This window comes from Malania oleifera, chromosome 6 (assembly GCF_029873635.1).
Source record: "Malania oleifera isolate guangnan ecotype guangnan chromosome 6, ASM2987363v1, whole genome shotgun sequence".
NCBI lineage: Eukaryota > Viridiplantae > Streptophyta > Magnoliopsida > Santalales > Ximeniaceae > Malania > Malania oleifera.
Window position 1 is genome coordinate 89,803,519 of NC_080422.1, and position 18,826 is coordinate 89,822,344.

The following is an 18,826-nucleotide window of genomic DNA, read 5'->3' on the forward strand; positions in this document are numbered from 1 at the left end:
TCTTAAAGTTGGTTAAGAGATAGTGCTAGTGTGTACTCTAGTGCACTCTAGGATAGTACTTCGCACCGTCCAAATACGCACTTGCACGCACGCAGGTGGTGTGGGTGCTAGTGGCACATTTAGTTGGCGTACAAGCACTTAACACGTTTGCATCGTTGCGAGAATTTGATCGTTGATAATGATTGGACGACTTAAAATTAATCTTATATTTTTTAAGATCAAGTTGTGTGACTAGGAGACTAGGTGCGACCTAGTCGACAGTACCATCGACTGAACATGAATGAATAATTGATTTTCCTGAGAGTTTTGAGCAGGGTGCGACCAAGTCAATGTCTGGAGCGACCAGGTTGAAACCTAGCGCAACCAGGTCGATGCCCGGTGCGACTAGGTCGAATTTGCTTCACAATTTGAACAAATGCAACCTTTTGGAAAAGACATAACTTTGTCTATTTAAAGACAGAATTAACTCTACAAAATATATAGAAAATTCATCATTCTCTCCTTCTCTTTCTTACATAAAGTTTCCACAAAATATATCTTTTATAAATCTGGATTCGATTTTCTGCAGAAATAGAATTCAGAAAATTTTTTCAGATTATTCTAAGGTTGTTTATGATCAGTTTTCGTTTATATAAAACACAAATTGATATCAGATTATATTCTGGGCTTTATTATATCTTGGAAACGTGTTTACTGACTCAATACACACCGATCTGATGGGGGCAAATATGTTTTAAGGAAAATGACATTACAACGTGCCTTAGAACATTTTCTAATCTACAGTATTTTCTCATCTTATTTTACATGAAATCTATACTTACAAATACAACTTTAGTAAATTTCAAATATTACCCAAGCAACTTGCAAGAACAGTACTTTTTTTTTTTTTTTTTTCAAAAAGTTGTGAATGTGTAAGTGAGTGGGCCTTAACATGTGGATCAAGGTTTCTTAACCCTAGCCGTCGCCATCGCCAACTCCCCTCGCCGCAGCAGTCGCTCACCATCCTTGCCGGCGCCGTCGCCCACGTTGTTCGTCTTCTTTTCCGTCCCTGTCTTCGTCCCAGTCCTCGGAGCACTCACACCAGCAGTCCTGCGGCACCCTTCCCCTCACGTCTTCCACCCCTACTACTGGTCAAGAGCCATGTCCTTTGAATCACGCAGGGAGCCTTAATCGCAGTCGCCGTCGTGGACTCGTCGACCATCACTCGATCGCTGCTTCACGAATCACGCAGGGGGCCTTGTGACATCCCTCGCAGCCTCGCCTTACCTTTTCCAGTTTTCCCATCAATCGCTCGCTCGCTCTTATAGTGTAGACTCAGTACATTCTTACAGCCATACAACCTGAATCAGCATCAACCTATCTTCGCCAGTTCTCCTATACTAATTTTCTTGCTAGAATATCCTCGCTGCAAGTATACAAGACTCGGCGCGTGGGATCAAAAGCTTGGAAATGGAGAACGCAACAACCTAGGTTCATTGAACCTAGACGGGTTGAGAGATCCATAAAATGCGGCTTTGTTCCGGGAAAAAAAAACAACGATTTGTGGAAAAACTACGAGCTGCTGCCATTGAGGATAGATCACATAAATTGCACGCCGCCGCCTAGGAAGTCGTCAAATAATGCAGGTCAGTCTTTCTTTCATTTAAAAAAGTTTAATGTTAACCTCAATATATTGCAATCCAGTGTTATCCCCCGCCGATGGCCGCACCATCGGCGGGGAATGCCGTTCAAGCTAGTCCCGGGGTGCAGTCGTATGCGCAAGTTGTGAGTAAAAAGGTCGAAATACCTACGTTCAAAATTCCTATGAGATTGCCCTTTAATATTAATGGAGAATTGAGATTTATTTTTTCAAAAGTAGAGATGGTTAAGGTTGAGGAAGAATTTCGTTTTGGAATTGTAATGAAATTTGTGAGGAATTGACCATCTATTGATAAAATTCGGTTATCGATTGTGAAAATGTGGGGTTTGACGGAAATTCTAACGATCAGTGTTATGGATGATTATCACGTGTTAATTCACATGAAAAACGAACGTGACTGTCTGCATGGTTGGGCAAGGGAAGGTAGAACGATAGAAGGCAATTCTTTTCGGTTGTTCAAGTGGACGAAATATTTTGAAACCAAAAAAGAATCTTCATTGGCTCCTCAATGGATTTTCTTACCGGGGTTACCAATGCATCTTTACCGAATGGATTTTCTTCAAGTAATAGCGACTCGTTTTGGTCGTTATCTTGGAACTGATAATGCAACAATCAACCGTATAAGAGCATCGAGGGCGCGTATTTGTGTGGAAGTTGACCTAACAATGGAGCCGATAAAGGGATTTTCTCTTATTTTATCCCCAAAACAATGTATTTGGCAAGAGACTAAATATGAAAAGATGAGTTTTTTTCTGCTTTAAATGTTGTAGGCAAGGACATACCTCAATTGTTTGCAGGGTGGGAGAGAAGCGAAGGGATGATGGACAATTTAAAGAAAAAAAATATGGAAACTAAAGACTAATGACGGTGTAATAGAAACCAATACCAACGTGGATAAAGGGGCAAAGAAGGTGGTGCAAGAAGCCAGACCCAATAATGTGCATATGATGAAGCAGATTAATGATAGGGGCCCTGAAATGGAGGAAATTTTTGTGGTTCAAGGAAAAGGATATCATGCAAGGCAAAACTCTGAGGTACCACAGAAAGGTTTGGAAACTAATGGGAATGAGGGGAATGAAGGTTCAACAGAGAGGAATGAAGGTTTAGCAGAGAGGAATGAAGGGGAGTGTGAGGAAGTCGGGTGTGATGATGATCCGCGAGTTTCAAATGATGAACCTATATCTCAAAAGGAAGTGGATCATGTGGATAATTTTAAACTAACTGAAGGTGGGGACCAAGGTTTGCATAAGGAGGAATTGGCTAGGGGTTATTCATCTGAGAGGGAGGAAGGTGAAATATCAGTTTTAAAGGGTAAATAAAAAATGTATAAGTTTAATACAGGGCAGAGATCGATTTCCATAAAAAATTATGTGAGGAAATCTCAGAGAGTTCTCATCTGACCGCATAAATTAAATTTATGACGGATACAATTCTTTTCCGGAATATTAGGGGGTTGGGCATGTCTAGAGGTAGGTTAAAGGAGCTAACTAAGAATATTAATGTTGGGTTGTTTTCTATTTCAAAACCTTTCGCGGCTGAGGAGCGAATGACAATGATGGGTAATTTCCTAAATTATCACCATTTTATATTTAATGAAAATTAGGGCGATAAACTGTGGTTGTTTTGGAAGGATATAAATGCCTTTGAGGTGATTTCAATCATGACTTTGAAAATTTCTGGGTGGTTTTTTAAGGACGGACAAAGAATCTTGGTGAGTTTTGTCTATGCCAAATGTTCTTATGTTGAAAGAAGAGAGTTATGGCGGCAACTGGAGGAACGCCAATCAAATTTTCCTTGGGTGGTCTTGGGTGATTTTAATGTTATTCGAACGAATACCAAAATAATTGGTGGAAATCCAAGACCACTGTTACCTATGATGGAGTTTAATGACTGCTTACATCATTGTGGTCTCTTTGATTTATCAAACACAGGTTCATGAATGTCGTGGTGCAATGGTCATGAAGGGGTGACTTGTAGTTGGGCTAAGCTTGATCGAGTTCTTATTAATAATGATTTTTCCAACCTATATGGTTCATCTCAATTCAAATATTTGAGTTGGAAATCCTCAGATCATAGCCCTATGGTGGTGTATACAAAAACGTCTTTCTCTCGGTATGACCCTACCTTATTTCGGTTCTTGAATATGTGGAGCTCACATGATATGCTTTTGTCGTGCGTTAAAGATGCCTGGATAAGGAATGATTTGGCCTCGGGTCTTTTGAAACTTGTTATGCGCCTTAAGAGAACTAAAGTTGCATTACGTGCATGGAATAAAAATGTCTTTGGGAGAGTGAGAGAAAATTTAAAAGCTCTTGAGAAAAGGATGGAATATTTAGAAAATCAACTGCAAACAGGTTTTTCTGAGGACGTCGAAGTTGATTTCTTGACTACAAAGTTGGAGATTCAGGTGTGGGAGAAGAGGGAAGCATCACACCTAGGAAAAATTGCGAAAAAAAAAAGGTTGATTGAGGGGGATCAAAACTCTAAATTCTTCCATTCAGTTATCAATCATAAGCGGAATAAGAGTCGTATAGACCGGATGGTTCTGAATGACGGGAGGATTTTGGAGGGTGCGGAAGCAATTCATAAGAAGCAATTGTTTTTTTTTTTTTTTTTTTCAGAATTTTCTCTTAAATACTTCAGTGGTTGAACCATGCAACCTCTCAAAGTTAATTCATAAGCAAATTTCAGATGCTGACAATAATTTCCTCTACGCCGAACCGACAGAAGAAGAAGTTAAAAGAGCGGTGTTCTCTATTCCCAAAGAAAGCAGTCCGAGACTGGATGGATTTGGCTCTGAATTTTATAAATCTTGTTGGGACATTGTAAAAAAGGATCTCTTGGAGGCGACAGTGGATTTTTTTCAGGGCACTACTCTTTCCAAGTTTTTTTCCTCTTAGTTTATTATTTTAATTCCGAAGGTGGATAATCCTTCTAACTTTGATAAATTCCAGCCTATTAGTTTTTGCTTCGTGGCGTATAAAATTCTTTCAAAGATTATTGTTTTTAGACTAACCGAGATTGTGGATAAGTTGGTCTCGCATGAACAAGATTCTTTTATTCCTGAGCGTAGTATTTTTGAAAATATTACACTTGCTCAAAAAATGGTTCAGTCTTTGCATAAAAAAATGGCTGGCGGCAATGTGATGGTAAAACTCGATATGACTAAGGCTTATAACAGAGTGAATTGGACTTTTCTTCTGGAGGTTCTTAAGGCTTTTGGTTTCTCTGAGAGGTTTAACAAGCTCATAAAAAATTGTGTGGAGTCCCCATGGTTTTCTGTTTTGATGAACAGAATCTTTAAAGGGTTTTTTCAATCTACGAGAGGCTTGCGACCAGAGCATCCACTCTCTCCTTATTTATTCATTATAATGGAGGAGATTTTGACAAGGTTGCTTAGGAAAAACTATGAGACTGGTCGAATTGGTCAATTTAATCATTCGATTAGAGCCCCATTGGTTTCACATTTGTTATATGCGGATGATATTCTTATTTTTGCGAATAGTGGGAAGAGTTCTATTAGAAATTTAGTTTACGCTCTGGAAATGTGTGAGAAGTGGTCGGGTCAAAAAATCAGTAAGACAAAGTCAGCGTTATTTTTTTCGAAATATATCACTCCTACTCGGAAGCCTGGTTTATTGAGAATCATGAGTTTCATGGAAGGTAAATTCCCAATTACATATTTGGGTGTGTCTTTGGTGTATGGAAAATTTTCTTCCAAGTCATTAGAGCCTCTTGTGGAGAAGATTAGAAAGAAAATTGTAGGATGGAAATCTAAGTTGCTCTCGCAAAGTGGAAGATTGATGTTATTAAGACATGTGTTGTCTAACATGCCTATTTATTTGATGTCTGTTATTAAGGTTTCACAGGTCACATATTCTCGCATTAACTCTCCTTTTTCTAATTTTTTATGGGGAGAGGTGAAAGATAAAAGGAAGATTCATTGGCGCTCTCGAAGGAAAATTTGTAAACCTACCTCAGAAGGGGGTCTGAGCCTGAGGATCTTAAGGAAGTTTAGAAATCTCTTCTCATAAAATTTGCCTTCAGATTGCTCACCTCTAACAATTCATGGGCAAATTTTTTCAAGGCGAAATATTGTAGAAATGAACATTTATTAATAAGGAAGGGTAGGCCAAATGACTCTCGGTTCTGGAAATCAATTATGGCCACCATTCCAGAAGTTATGGATAATGTTAAAATTTTGGTGAAAGGTGGGAACTCTTCTTTTTGGTTCGACAGGTGGCTGTCATCAGACCCGTTATCTGTGAGTACTGAGGATATTTTGAACAAGAAACTGTGTATTAAGGATTGCTGGCTAAATAATAATTGGAACTCTGATTTAGTATTGGAATTGGTTGGTGCCGATAAAATAAGGGAAATTTTGAACTAGGTGCCAGCGGGTAAAAGTGGGCAAGATATTTTTGTTTGGAAGCCTGCCCTTGATGGTAATTTCTCTACAAAAACGTCTTGGGAGGCCGTGAGGAGCAGAAGTGATAATTTTGTATGGAATGACTGGTTTTGACATTCTTTATTGCCCAGAAGAATTTCAATGTGTTTATGGAGAGTCTAGTTTAGATGTTTGACTGTAAATGATAGAATTTAGGCTAAAGGAATATCGATGGCTTCGGTTTGTGAGTGCTACGTTCAGAGAAGTCAGGAAAACATTGATCATATTCTTTCTTTAAGTGAGGTGGCTTTAGAGGTTTGACATTTGGCTAGTGTGGCGTTGGGGATTCCTTTCCAATGATCCCTTCCTTGGAAAAACAAAATGACAAATTGGTTCCACTATTATTAAAACTGAATGAATGTATTCAAGTTTTATTCATATCAATAAAGAATTACAATAGTTCGTATATATATACAACAATCAGTAACTGATTTAGTTTTAACAATACAATAACAAAAAAAACTTCTTGCAGTTAACTGTTGCTAACTGTAACTGCTTCTACTGCTAATTGTTGCTGCTTTGCATAATAGCATTTTCTGTAACACTCCTCCTCAAGTCACATTCCTTAATCTTTGTGACTTGCACTGAAGATTTTACCTTACTTTGTCTTGGAATAAAAATGTCCTGTAATCCCAGCCTCTCTGATAACCTTGAGAATGAAGAAAACCCTAATGCCTTGGTGAATATATCAGCTACCTGGGAGTTTGTTGCAATGTGAAGAGTTTTTATCATGCCTTCCATTATCTTTTTTCTCACTAAATGACAATCCACTTCGATGTGCTTTGTTCTTTCATGAAACACAGGGTTTGCAGCTATGTACAAAGCTGCTTGATTGTCATAGAAAAGCATGGCTGGCTTAGGATGTTTAATCTTTAAATCTCTAAGCAATTGTAATATCCATGTAATTTCACAAACTGCACTTGCCATGGCTCTGTACTCAGCTTCAGCAAGAGACCTAGAAACAACTCCTTGCTTCTTTGATTTCCAAGATATCAATGATTCACCCAACTAAACTGCCTAACCAGTTAATGATCTTCTTGTATCTGGGCAACTAGCCCAATCAGCATCACAATAAGATTTAACATGCAGCCTGAATTGCTTGGAAAGAAAATTCCTTTTCCTGGTGAACCTTTAAGATACTGGAGTATTCTGTTGGCTGCAAGCTGGTGAGGCTCTCTAGGTTGTGATACAAACTGACTTAGCCTATGCACATCATAGGTAATGTCTGGTCTGGTTAGAGTTAAGTATAACAATCTACCAATTAACCTTCTGTACTGAGCTGGATCATCAAGTAGTTTACCTTCATGTTTGGATAACTTCAAGTTTTGTTCCATAGGGAATCTAACAGGTTTGCTGCCAATAAAACCTATGTCTTTCAAAATTTCTAATGCATACTTTCTTTGGTTTAAACTGATCCCTCTATCAGTTCTAGCCACTTCAAGTCCTAAAAAGTACCTTAGTAATCCCAGATCTTTCAAACCAAACTTGGCATCAAGGACTTGCTTCAAATTGTCAACATAAGAAGGATCATTACCAATAATCAAAATATCATCTACATAAACCAGTAGTATTGTAAAGGAATAACCAGATGTGTGAGTGAATAATAAAATAATCATATCTTGATTGAACAAATCCCATCTGCAAAATTGTGGAAGAAAATTTGTCAAACCATTGCCTTGAGGCCTGCTTAAGTCCATAAAGGCTTTTATTCAGTTTGCAAACAAGATGCTCCCCCTTGCTGTGAAAGCTTGGTGGAAGAGACATATATACATCCTCAACTAACTCCCCATGAAGAAAAGCATTATTTACATCAAGCTGATGTAAAAACCACCCTTTCACAGCAGGTAAAGAAAGTACTATTCTTACTGAAATAGACTTGGCAATTGGTGAAAAGGTATTAAAGTAGTCTAAACCAAGTTTTTGAGTGAAACCTTTAGCAACCAAATGAGTCTTGTACCTTTCAATAGAACCATCAGGATGATACTTGATTCGATATACCCATTTGCACCCAATGGGAGATTTACCAGAAGGCAGTGTAGTAAGAGTCCATGTATCATTTAATTCCAGAGCAGCAATCTCTTTATCCATGGCTTCTCTCCATTCAGAATATTGAACTGCTTGATGAAAAGAAACAGGTTCTAGAGGAGCAAAGTTAACAGCCATAACAAAAGAATGAAAGGAAGGTCCAAGATGTGAGTAACTGAGTCCATCAGAAATATCATATGGTAAACCAAAAGCAGGTTTGGTACTAACAAGCTTACAAGAATAGTCTGATAAGTAAGAAGGAGGATGATGAGATCGAGCAGATCTTCTTAAAGAAGGAAGAGGAATAATAGAAGGAGAGGAGACATTAGGCATCGAAGAGATAGCATCTACAAAATCAAAATTAGAAAGTTCAGTTGCTGAATTTTCAGAATTATAATTAGAAGAATTATGTTCTACAAAATTATGATTAGAAAGTTCAATTGCCAACTTTAATGCCATGAGGATAGCCTAGAAACACACATTTTCTAGCCCTTGGTGCAAACTTGTGCCTATTATGAGAGAGGGTAGAAGCAAAACATAGACAACCAAAACATTTTAAATGAGAATAAGAGGAGATTTGTTGAAAATAAGTTTAAAAGGACTCTTATTACCTAAAGTCTTGGAATGAATTCTATTGAGTAGGTAAACAGCAGTCAATATGAAGTCACCCCAGTATTTTAATGGCACTTTTGATTGAAATAATAATGCTTTTGCAACATTTAGGATATTTTGATGTTTTCTCTCAACAATAGCATTTTGTTGAGGAGTATCAACACAACTCAACTGATGTAGGATGCCATTGTTATGGAAGAAATCCTTAAGGAAAAATTCAATGCCATTGTCACTTCGAATAGTTTGAATTATGGCATTAAATTGAGTTTTAACCATAACAACAAACTGGGGAAGAAGAAACTGAGTATCATATTTTTGTTTAACAAGATAAACCCAAGTGCATCTATTGAAATCATCCACAATTGTTAAAAAATATCTAAAACCTTCAAGAGTACAAGTAGTAAAAGGACCCCATAGGTCACAATGTATTAGCTCAAAAGGTTTATTTGAAACATGACTACTACAAGCAAAGGGTAGTTTTTTTTGCTTAGAAAAATGACAAACATCACAACAATTTGGTGTATTAGAAGTATTTACATCAAGTGCTTCTTTAAGCAAAGAAAACTTTGAATAAGAAGGATGACCCAGCCTAGTGTGCCACAATTCTAAAGAAGAAGGGTCAACATGAATAGTATTGGAAGCAATAACAGAATGCAGAGTAGAATCTTGCAGCAAGTAAAGCCCATTATGTTCTTTACCCAGACCAATCGTGCTCCAGAGAACAAGGTCTTGAATAAAACAAAAATTACCAAGAATTATAAGGCAACAAGAAAGATTTTTGGTAAGCTTACTAGCTGAAATTAGATTGAAATTGAAGGTGGGAACACACAGCACATCAGTAAGAATAAGAGTGGGAGAAAGTTGCACTGTGCCTATGTGTGTGACTAAGGCTTTTCTTCCATTTGGCAAGTGGACATAAGATTGTACAATGGAGGTGATAGAAGTTAGTTGCGAGACATAATGGACCATATGGTCAGTAGCCCCAGTATCAATGATCCAACCATTTGATTTAAAATCATGTGTATGATGAAATTGGGCAGAAAAAATAGAATGAGACAGATTTGATTGAAAACAGAAAGGATTACCTGAAAAATTGGGAGAATAAGGAGTGGAAGTGCTGCAAATAGGTTGAGAAGATGCAATGGGTGTCGTGATAGATGTAGCTTGATAAGAAACTTGAGTACCAATTCCTGATTCAGATGCTGAATTATTTTTCAAAAAAGTGAGTAACTGTTCACATTGAGCCTTGGTAATTGGACATTGTGCTAATGAAGGTTGTGAGTAGTTTGTCTGCAAAGAACCACCAAGAACATTTGATGTAGACATAATTTCTGAATGAGAACCACTAGTCACTTGATTAAGTTGAGACTTAGTACCCTGAGAATTGATCATAGTAGAATCAAAATTCTTAAAACCACCAATCACTTGATTAGCCATAACTTTGTTTCCTTTTGCTTTGGGTCTGTATCCTGGAGGATAACCATGAAGCTGATAGCACTTGTCAGCCATATGACCTGTTAGACCACAATAGGTACATCTTGGCCTTTCTTTCTTAGAATAACTTCTTCCTTTGCCACCATTGTTATTCTGAAATTGGCCTTTGTTGTGATTAACAAACATTGCAACAACTTCAACATTATAACCCATAGTACCATGACCAATATTCCTTCTTTTTTCTTCTTGTAAAACCAAAGAACAAACTCTGCTCAATGAAGGGAATGGTTCTATTAACAAGATTTGGCTAATAAGATTGCTGTAACTATCATTTAAGCCCATGAGAAACCTGAAAACATGTTCCTTGTGTTGAGCATCCAACTGAGAAGCCTTGGATCCATAGGTACAAGCACAAGAACAAACAGTAAAAGGTTGGTAACTGATAAATTCATCCTATAAAGTTTTGAATTTTATAAAATAAGAAGTTACCGAGAGTGATCCTTGTGAAAGATGAGAGATTTCTTTCTCAAGTTCAAACAACCGTGGCATATTACTCTGTGAGAGCCTGTCCTTAAGATCAAACCACAAATCTTTTGCATTATTGATGTACATCAAACTAGCCTTTAATTCCATACTTAGAGAATTGGTTAACCAAGAAAGAATCGTGGTATTGCAGTGATTCCAAGAATTGAATAATGGAGAAGAATAATCTGGTTTTGTAATTGAGCCATTTACAAATCCAAATTTATTTTTAAAACTCAAAGCCAAGAATACAGATCTGGCCCAACTCACATAATTTTATGGATCTGTGAGAGGTTGAGAAGTAAGAACAAAACCTAGATTTTCATTTGCAGTTTGAAAATAAGGATTATTAGCATATTCGTCTGCCAATGCTGTAGTTGAATTGAATTGTGATGAACTGGAAGTTGTTTGCAAAGAACCAGCAGAAGCCATTGAGATACTTCGAGAATTTTGAAATCAAGAAACAGAGAGTAAATTCTCTGATACCATATTAAAACTGAATGAATGTATTCAAGTTTTATTCATATCAATAAAGAATTACAATAGTTCGTATATATATATACAACAATCAGTAACTGATTTAGTTATAACAATACAATAACAAAAAAAACTTCTTGTAGTTAACTGTTACTAACTGTAACTGCTTCTGCTGCTAACTGTTACTGCTTTGCATAACAACATTTTCTTCAACAACTATGCTACAAAATCGTCTATTAAAGGTATTTTATTCGGGCTGATTCTGTATTTGATTACGTGGTACCTCTGAAATTGAAGATATAAAGTGAGAATGGAAGGTGTTTATCAAAGTGCAGATCAGATGTGGAGAAATGTTCGATTTTGAGTTAGTTTTATTGCCGAGAGCAATAATTCTTTTCAAAAATTGAAGAAGTTGGACATTAAAATTTTGAATAAGTTTCAAATTAAGCATTAGGGAGTTTGCAACGGGCCTGCAAAATTTATTTTGTGGGTTAAACTTCCAGTAGGATGAATAAAACTTAATTGTGATGGGAGTTGTAGGGGCAATCCAAGTACTTCAGGAGGTGGAAGAATTATTTGGGATTGTCATGACATGGTAAAAGCGGATTTTTCTAGTTATTCTGGCAATGCTACGAATAATAGTGCAAAATTAAAAGCAATCAGGGAAGGAATTCGTTTGTGTAAACGTTTGCATTATTTTAATGTGATTATTGAAAGTGACTCGCGAATTGTAGTTGATTGACTTCAGAAAGGTAGATGTATTTTGTGGTATTTTTGGGAGGAGCTCGTGGTGGAGTTAGAAGGAGTGAACGTCATGGTGTTGCATCAATATAGGGAAGGTAATAGTGTAGCTCATTTTCTTACTAAAGAAGGAGAAATGAGAAACAATGTAATCTACGAAAAACAACACTTTCTACCACATTATCTGAAAGGTATTATTCGAATGGATAGGTGGGGTTTTGTTTCCGTTCGCCGTTAATTCAATTCTAGAGTTTCGTTTGGTGTATTGTGGTTTGATTTTGGTTGTATTTATGTTTTTATCTTATTTGTTAAGTATGTTTAGTTTTGTTGTCCTATTTTTGGGGAGGGATTTTCTATACTCTCCCTTCTATTTTATCTTGTAACCACGGTATTCTTTCTCTAAAAGTGAGGGTTTATTAATAAATAAATGAAGATGCCACCATCTTTTAGTAAATAAATAAATAAATAAATAAAATAAAATAAAAGTTGTGAATGTGTAAGAATGACGGAATCTGGCATGTTCCATGCGCAGCCTGGGACTGGGGAGACAGGCTCATTTGAGCTTACTTGAACCTCCAATTTGGGCTACGTGGGCCTCATTGTGGGCCTCGCCATGGGCCCCCAGATATCCATTATCCCACTTGTTTAATCTAATCATGGCCATTCATTCATTGGCGCTGATTTTACTGCAAACTGGAAAACTAGTGACACAGAAGAACGAGCATCATGATTATGCACCTCTCCTTCTTCTTCTTCATGATTTTTATTTGACCTGAATAATTTTCATATACAAGTTAATTACATCTAAATCAATTCACTAAATAAGCAAAGTAGTCGGATATATCAAGAGTTTGATGATTAACTCATAATTTTCTTGAAATTAGTTTGATCAAATAGTTAAATTAAAATAATAAATTTTATTTTTGACTGACAACAATTTTTTAATTTTATAATTATTAGATATACTATATTTACTAAATTAAAAAAAAAATTCTCATAATTTTATCAAATAGCTTTGTCTTTGATAGTTGAGAGTGTTAACATTGAAAAATAACATATATTTTAATATTTAATTTCAAATAATTAAAAAGATTAGTATTTAAATTTAATAACTGGTTGAAGTTATATGTAAAAATAGTTCATATTATCTAATTTGAATTCAAAGTTTTAACACAGCACTCAAATTTTAACAAATGCCCCCAACCTTCATGCTAAAAGCTCCTCTTAGAGGGAGTTCAAACTCTTACCTCTTATTTTGGGGATGGAGATATGAACACCTTTGGGCTCTATGACCTAATTAAACTTTCAACTATTTAAATTTATTGCTTATAATTAATTTTGATCCATTTTAATGCGTTTGTTATTTAGGGCTTTGTTGATGTGCTTACAATAAAATTTGAGGTTGGCCATATATACATAAAGGGCAGTTCGATGCACAAAACTCTCGCGTATGCAAGATCCGAGGAAGGAGTGGACCACAATGGGTCCATAGCACACAATCTTATCTCACATGTTTTTTACAAGAGATTATTTTCACGTTTCGAACCCATAACCTTCAGGTCACACAACAACAACTTTACCGTTGTGCCTAAACTCCCCTTCATATATATACATGTGTTAAGAAAATGAAATATATATATATTTTACACCTTTTATACTTGAATTAGGCTATATAATACATAGATTAGTTGTCTCATTCCAGACTCAAATACTATTAATTGTGAAAAAATATTAATAGAATGATGAATATAATTGCTTATTTTTAAAAATTATATTATGCTAATTACGCACTAGAAGTTATAAATGAGAATTTATAATCACTCCACAGTTAAAACCTTTTGAGATTATTTTTAATAGAAAGGCATTAGCATGTAAGAAAGAGCATCGGATGTTCAATTCCAAGTAGATACACTCACGGAGTCAGCAGAACCTGCGGATAGTGAGAATTTACTCTATGAGCCAGCGGGGGCCGTGGATGGTGAGAGTTTTCTGTGAGCCAGCGGGGACCGTGGATGGTAATGGAGATGTGTCCCGGTGGTCGGGTTAACCGAACGTCCAATTGATGCACGGAAGCCGTATTCGTATTCCGGACTTTACCTGATTAGCGAGACCTAGAGGGAGGACAATGATCAATAGGTCTGGTACCACACCAGGGAGTCCGAAGAGCTTGTTGGTGGCTGAAGTTCCTATATAATAAAAAAAATAAAAAAAAATAAAATAAACATTAAATATATGTACGGGAGATTCAATTTATTAACATTTTTAGTTTTAACTAGAATGATGAATATAATTGCAAAAAATTAATACTAACAAAATTTTAATAGTATTAATTCAAAAATATATTCGCTTGATAATATATGATCTACCTTATGATTTTACTTATATATATATATATATATATATATATATATATATATATTGTATAGGACTATAAGATTACATTACATTTGGTATTGTAGGTGGAACAAGAAAAGATAAGAAAAACAATATTTGTACGAGGGTGCCACTTTCAGGAAAACTATCATACAAATGTTTGTGTTATTCTAACAAATATGTATTGATCAAAGAATTATATTTCTCAAATTTTGGCAGCAAAAACTAATAATTTACTTTTCCTTACAAACTATGATATCCCCTATTTAATAAGATTCACATCTATTACATATAATATCATTTCTCAAATCAAACATGATATAATATTTTATAAAAAGAAGACAATGCAACTTTATGGCAAATAACTATACTCCATTGGTTTCATTTAGAATGTCTTAAAAAAAAGTACTTATCAAGAAAAGTATTTAAATTAAGTACTTACATAAAAAGAGTATTTAAATTTTTAATTTGCACTTAAGTATGTAGTAACTCGTTAAAATTTTTTTTATTGTATTAAATTAATTGAATAAACAAATTAAGTGAATAGTATTATAATGGTAATAAGATCTTATGGGATAAGATATATGTATATATATATATATATGTATATATAATATTAATATTAATATTAATATTAATATAATCTATTATATGTTATATAAGTTTTATATATATACTAACGGAAGTGAAGCTTCCTTAAGAAGATTGAAAAATTCAATCTTTCAGAAGCACAGAGCTTCTCCCGCCCCTTCTCTCTCTCCTTCGTTACCTCTCTCTCTCTCTCTCTCTCTCTCTCTCTCTCTCTCTCTCTCTCTCCCCTCAACTTCTTGGCGGATTCTCGATCGATTAGAGAACGGAAAATACTCCTGGGTTTCATTCTCCGTCACCGACATTTTAACTGGAGTAGATTTGTTATAGGAGCGTCATAGACACTACTCTTATGATAAGATAAACCTATTCTCTCCCTTTCTTTAATTTCTCAATCTTTAGGCAAACAGACAATCATAAACCACCACGATGATCTAAGAGTGTTTCTCTATAATTCTAGCGGAGTAGATTTTTGAACTGAACTTTTCAGGCACCACTCTGAGGCTAAGGTGAGGAGTACAAATTATATGAGTTGTTTTAAAAATTTAACCAATTATATTGTAATATTTAATTATTAAATTGTAGCATTTAATTATATTATTTTTTGGGAGTGTTTAGGGAATAAGTTAAATTGTAGGGAATGGATTATATTGAATTTTTGGAGATATTCTTAGGATTAAATTAAACTGCAGGAATTTGATTAAATAAAATTTTTGGGGAATATTTTGGAATTCAGTTAAATTGCAGAGATTAAATTAAATTAGAATTCTGGGAATATTTTGGAATTAGATTAAACTACGAGAATTTGATTATATTGGTATTTTTTTAAAATTTAAATATAGGAAGTGGATCATATCCCCGTTTTTAGAATTTAACTGATTAACAGGAGTGTGTGAGCCTATGGATATTAAAATAATTATTATTCTAGGATTTAACTGATTATACTGAAATATGTGGTTACAGGGTTTGTACTCGGAACGCCGTAGGCGTCAGTTTAGGAATCTTACAGACATAGTCCTCATGAATAAGGTAAGGGGAATAGATTAAACCAGTTGTTTTGTAAATTCTATCGGTTAAAATGGAAATTATATGTGCATGTATATGATTATTATGCAAGTTTTAAAAGTCAACCGTTTAAATTGAGGTTTTTGAGCATAGTGTTTTGTTAATAGCTATTATTTTAAAAAATGAACCGATTAAAGTAAACAAAAAGGTTACAGGATTTAAGTAATCGATTCTCTAGATAATTTGACTGGTTGAAATGATTGGTTTTAATTTGTTTTACATTTTCTAAAATTGGTCAAGGTGAGTAGAGTTAATTATTTCCGTTTTTCTTACTAACGCTTATTTTGAGTATTAGATAATATGTGGAGATAATTTAACCTTTATTTTCAGTTAAGTAGATAATGAATATAGGGAAGACAATAGTGCGGCTGATCTTTTCACTAGAGAAGGAAAAATGAGAAACAATGTCATTTATGAAGAACAACATCTTTTATCACGTTTTCTTAAAGGTATCCTTTGGATGAATATGTTGGGTCTCACTTCCTTTCGTCATTAGTTCAATCTCTCGATTTTTGTTTGGTAGATTTAGATTTTTTATTTTATTTTATTTTATTATTTTTATTTTTGATAGACCTGTTTAGATTTGTTTTTTATGTAGCTTTATTTGGATTTGTAATCCTGTTTTGGTTGGTTGTTGGTGTTGTTTTTGGAAGACCTTTAATTTTTTTATCTGTAATCTCCCAATACTTATCTTGTAACTACGATATTCCTTCACCAAAAGTGAGGGCATATCATTAAATAAATGGAGGTGCCGCCCTTCTTTAGTTAAAAATAAAAAATATAATGAATATGGATTGATTTATTATTCCAGCAGTTATATAAATATATGCATTATTCAAATCGTGTGGCATAAGAAAAAATGAAAATACTGTTGTTGGCCTAACTAGACTTTTCAATCTTGTTTTGATGATAACAAATGAAGATGTTTTTAACATGTGTTGTTGAGTGACTTTATTTAAGGATTACATAACTCTACACTCATGTTTATCATGGAAGCAAAATGGAAATCAAAGCCAAATCAAGTGAAAGTTTCTCCGAATATTAAAGCATTAAAAGACAAATGAAGAAGGTTAAAGGCTAAAAGGGACTCGAAGTCAAGATGAACATCAAGAGACTTGAATACTTAGTACTTAAAAAGTCATATTCAGTAAAGTCGTTTGTAAGTACTTCAAATCAAATATAATTTAGAAATATAAGGTCATTAGGGTGCCAAGACTTTGAGACCAATTTTGGAAAAACATGGAAAATGATTTTAGAAAGTTACATTTGAGTCTTTTAAATTGCAAGGGTTTACAAAATCAAAATTGGAAGTTTTTGGAAAAAAAAAAATGGACTGGTCAACTGATTGACTAGAACACCCTGGAATGACTTAGTCGACTGACACAAAGCAATATGTTGAAAACCTGCCCAGCCGACTGATTATTATGAATTAGGATCAGTCAGCCGACTGACAAAGAATGTAACTGTAAAATAAGCCGCCCAGTCGACTGACCAAATGAACTAAATTGAGCCAGCTGACTAATAATGTCAAGCCGACTGATAACTTTTGAACGTGATTGAGCCAGCCGACTGATAATTTATTGAATTTAATTTCTGAAAAACAGAAAGGTCTCAGCCGCCTATCTAGCCGACTGACCCTATGAAAATCATTACCCAGTTGCTTGTCCAGCCAACTGACTCCATGGGATTTCAAATTTTTAAACTCCAACAGGAATATTTTAAAAATTAGTTTTTCAATTATGAACATTGTAAAAACTTGGTGGACACTCCAAGTAACTTGGGGAACAAGGAAACTAATCCTAAAATGTCTATAAATATTCCTTTAATCCCAAGAATTCAATCACTAAGTAATCACACAACACTCTTGCATTGAAGCTTTCAATCTCTCTCAAAGTTCTCTATTGCTCACACTCCATCTGGGAGATAACTTCTGAAATTACTGCTGAATCATCAATCTACGGTTCCAACATTGAGTTTCTTCAATCACTTAACGAACCCTTGGTGATCTCTATACTTGAGCATCATACTTTTTTTATTATTATTTGATTAAAGTATAATCTGTGCTCTAACTTGTACAACTCTGCTCTATTTTGAAAGTTTCATTGTACTCAGATTATTGTAGCCTTCTTGTTGTATTTTGACTGTTCAAAACTGATTTGGATCGTTGTACCAGGCGTGGGTTGATCGCTTGAAGAGGTTTTTTTTCCTGAAAAAGAGGGAATATTGTAAAAGACTTGCTCTGCTCGGAAAGGAGCATACATAGTGGAATCCTTTGGTGGAATTGGCCAAAGGCGAGGACGTAGGCTGGGGATAAGCTGAACCTCATAAAACTTGGTGTTCTTCTCATTCTTACTCCTTTTATTTTCTACACTATATATTCTTGTGTATGCTAAGTGCAGGTTGCAGTGCTTAAAAACAAAATTCAAAGAAGACTCTTGATTTTAGAAAGTATGTTTCAATTAACCATTTTCGGAAACTCACAAGGGAGTACGTTGGTTAATTTGTGGAAATTTTAATTAAGAGAAACACAATAAAGTTCAATCCAAAGCTGGACTTGCAAATAAATGCAGGGCTGGTACCAAAAAGCATCAAATTCTTAAATGATTGATTGATTTTCATATTGTGGTTGATTGAATTGTGTTTTAATTTTCAGTACATTGTGGTGTGATTTGGTTTTGATCATAAGTTAATTGATTTACTTACATTCTTGTTGTTGCATTAAAACAAGTACGAAGTTGAAAAGAATTTAAATTTTTTAATTAACCCAATTCACCCCCCTCTTGGGAACACTATTTTAATTTCAACTATGTTGAGTTATGAAATATATATAATATGTTGAAATACTAAAATGCATTAGGATTATATAGTATTTTGAATTGTTTAATCAGAGCAGAATATAAATG

The 18,826-nt window shown here is 34.9% G+C and overlaps 1 long non-coding RNA gene across 1 annotated transcript; it reads left to right on the top strand.

The window, feature by feature from the left end:
* The first annotated feature begins 657 nt into the window (after positions 1–657).
* Positions 658–18,508, top strand: LOC131157692 (uncharacterized). Its single transcript, XR_009137307.1, has 2 exons — positions 658–1,625; positions 18,097–18,508. It is a non-coding gene; the product is annotated as an uncharacterized LOC131157692 (long non-coding RNA).
* Positions 18,509–18,826: the final 318 nt, after the last annotated feature.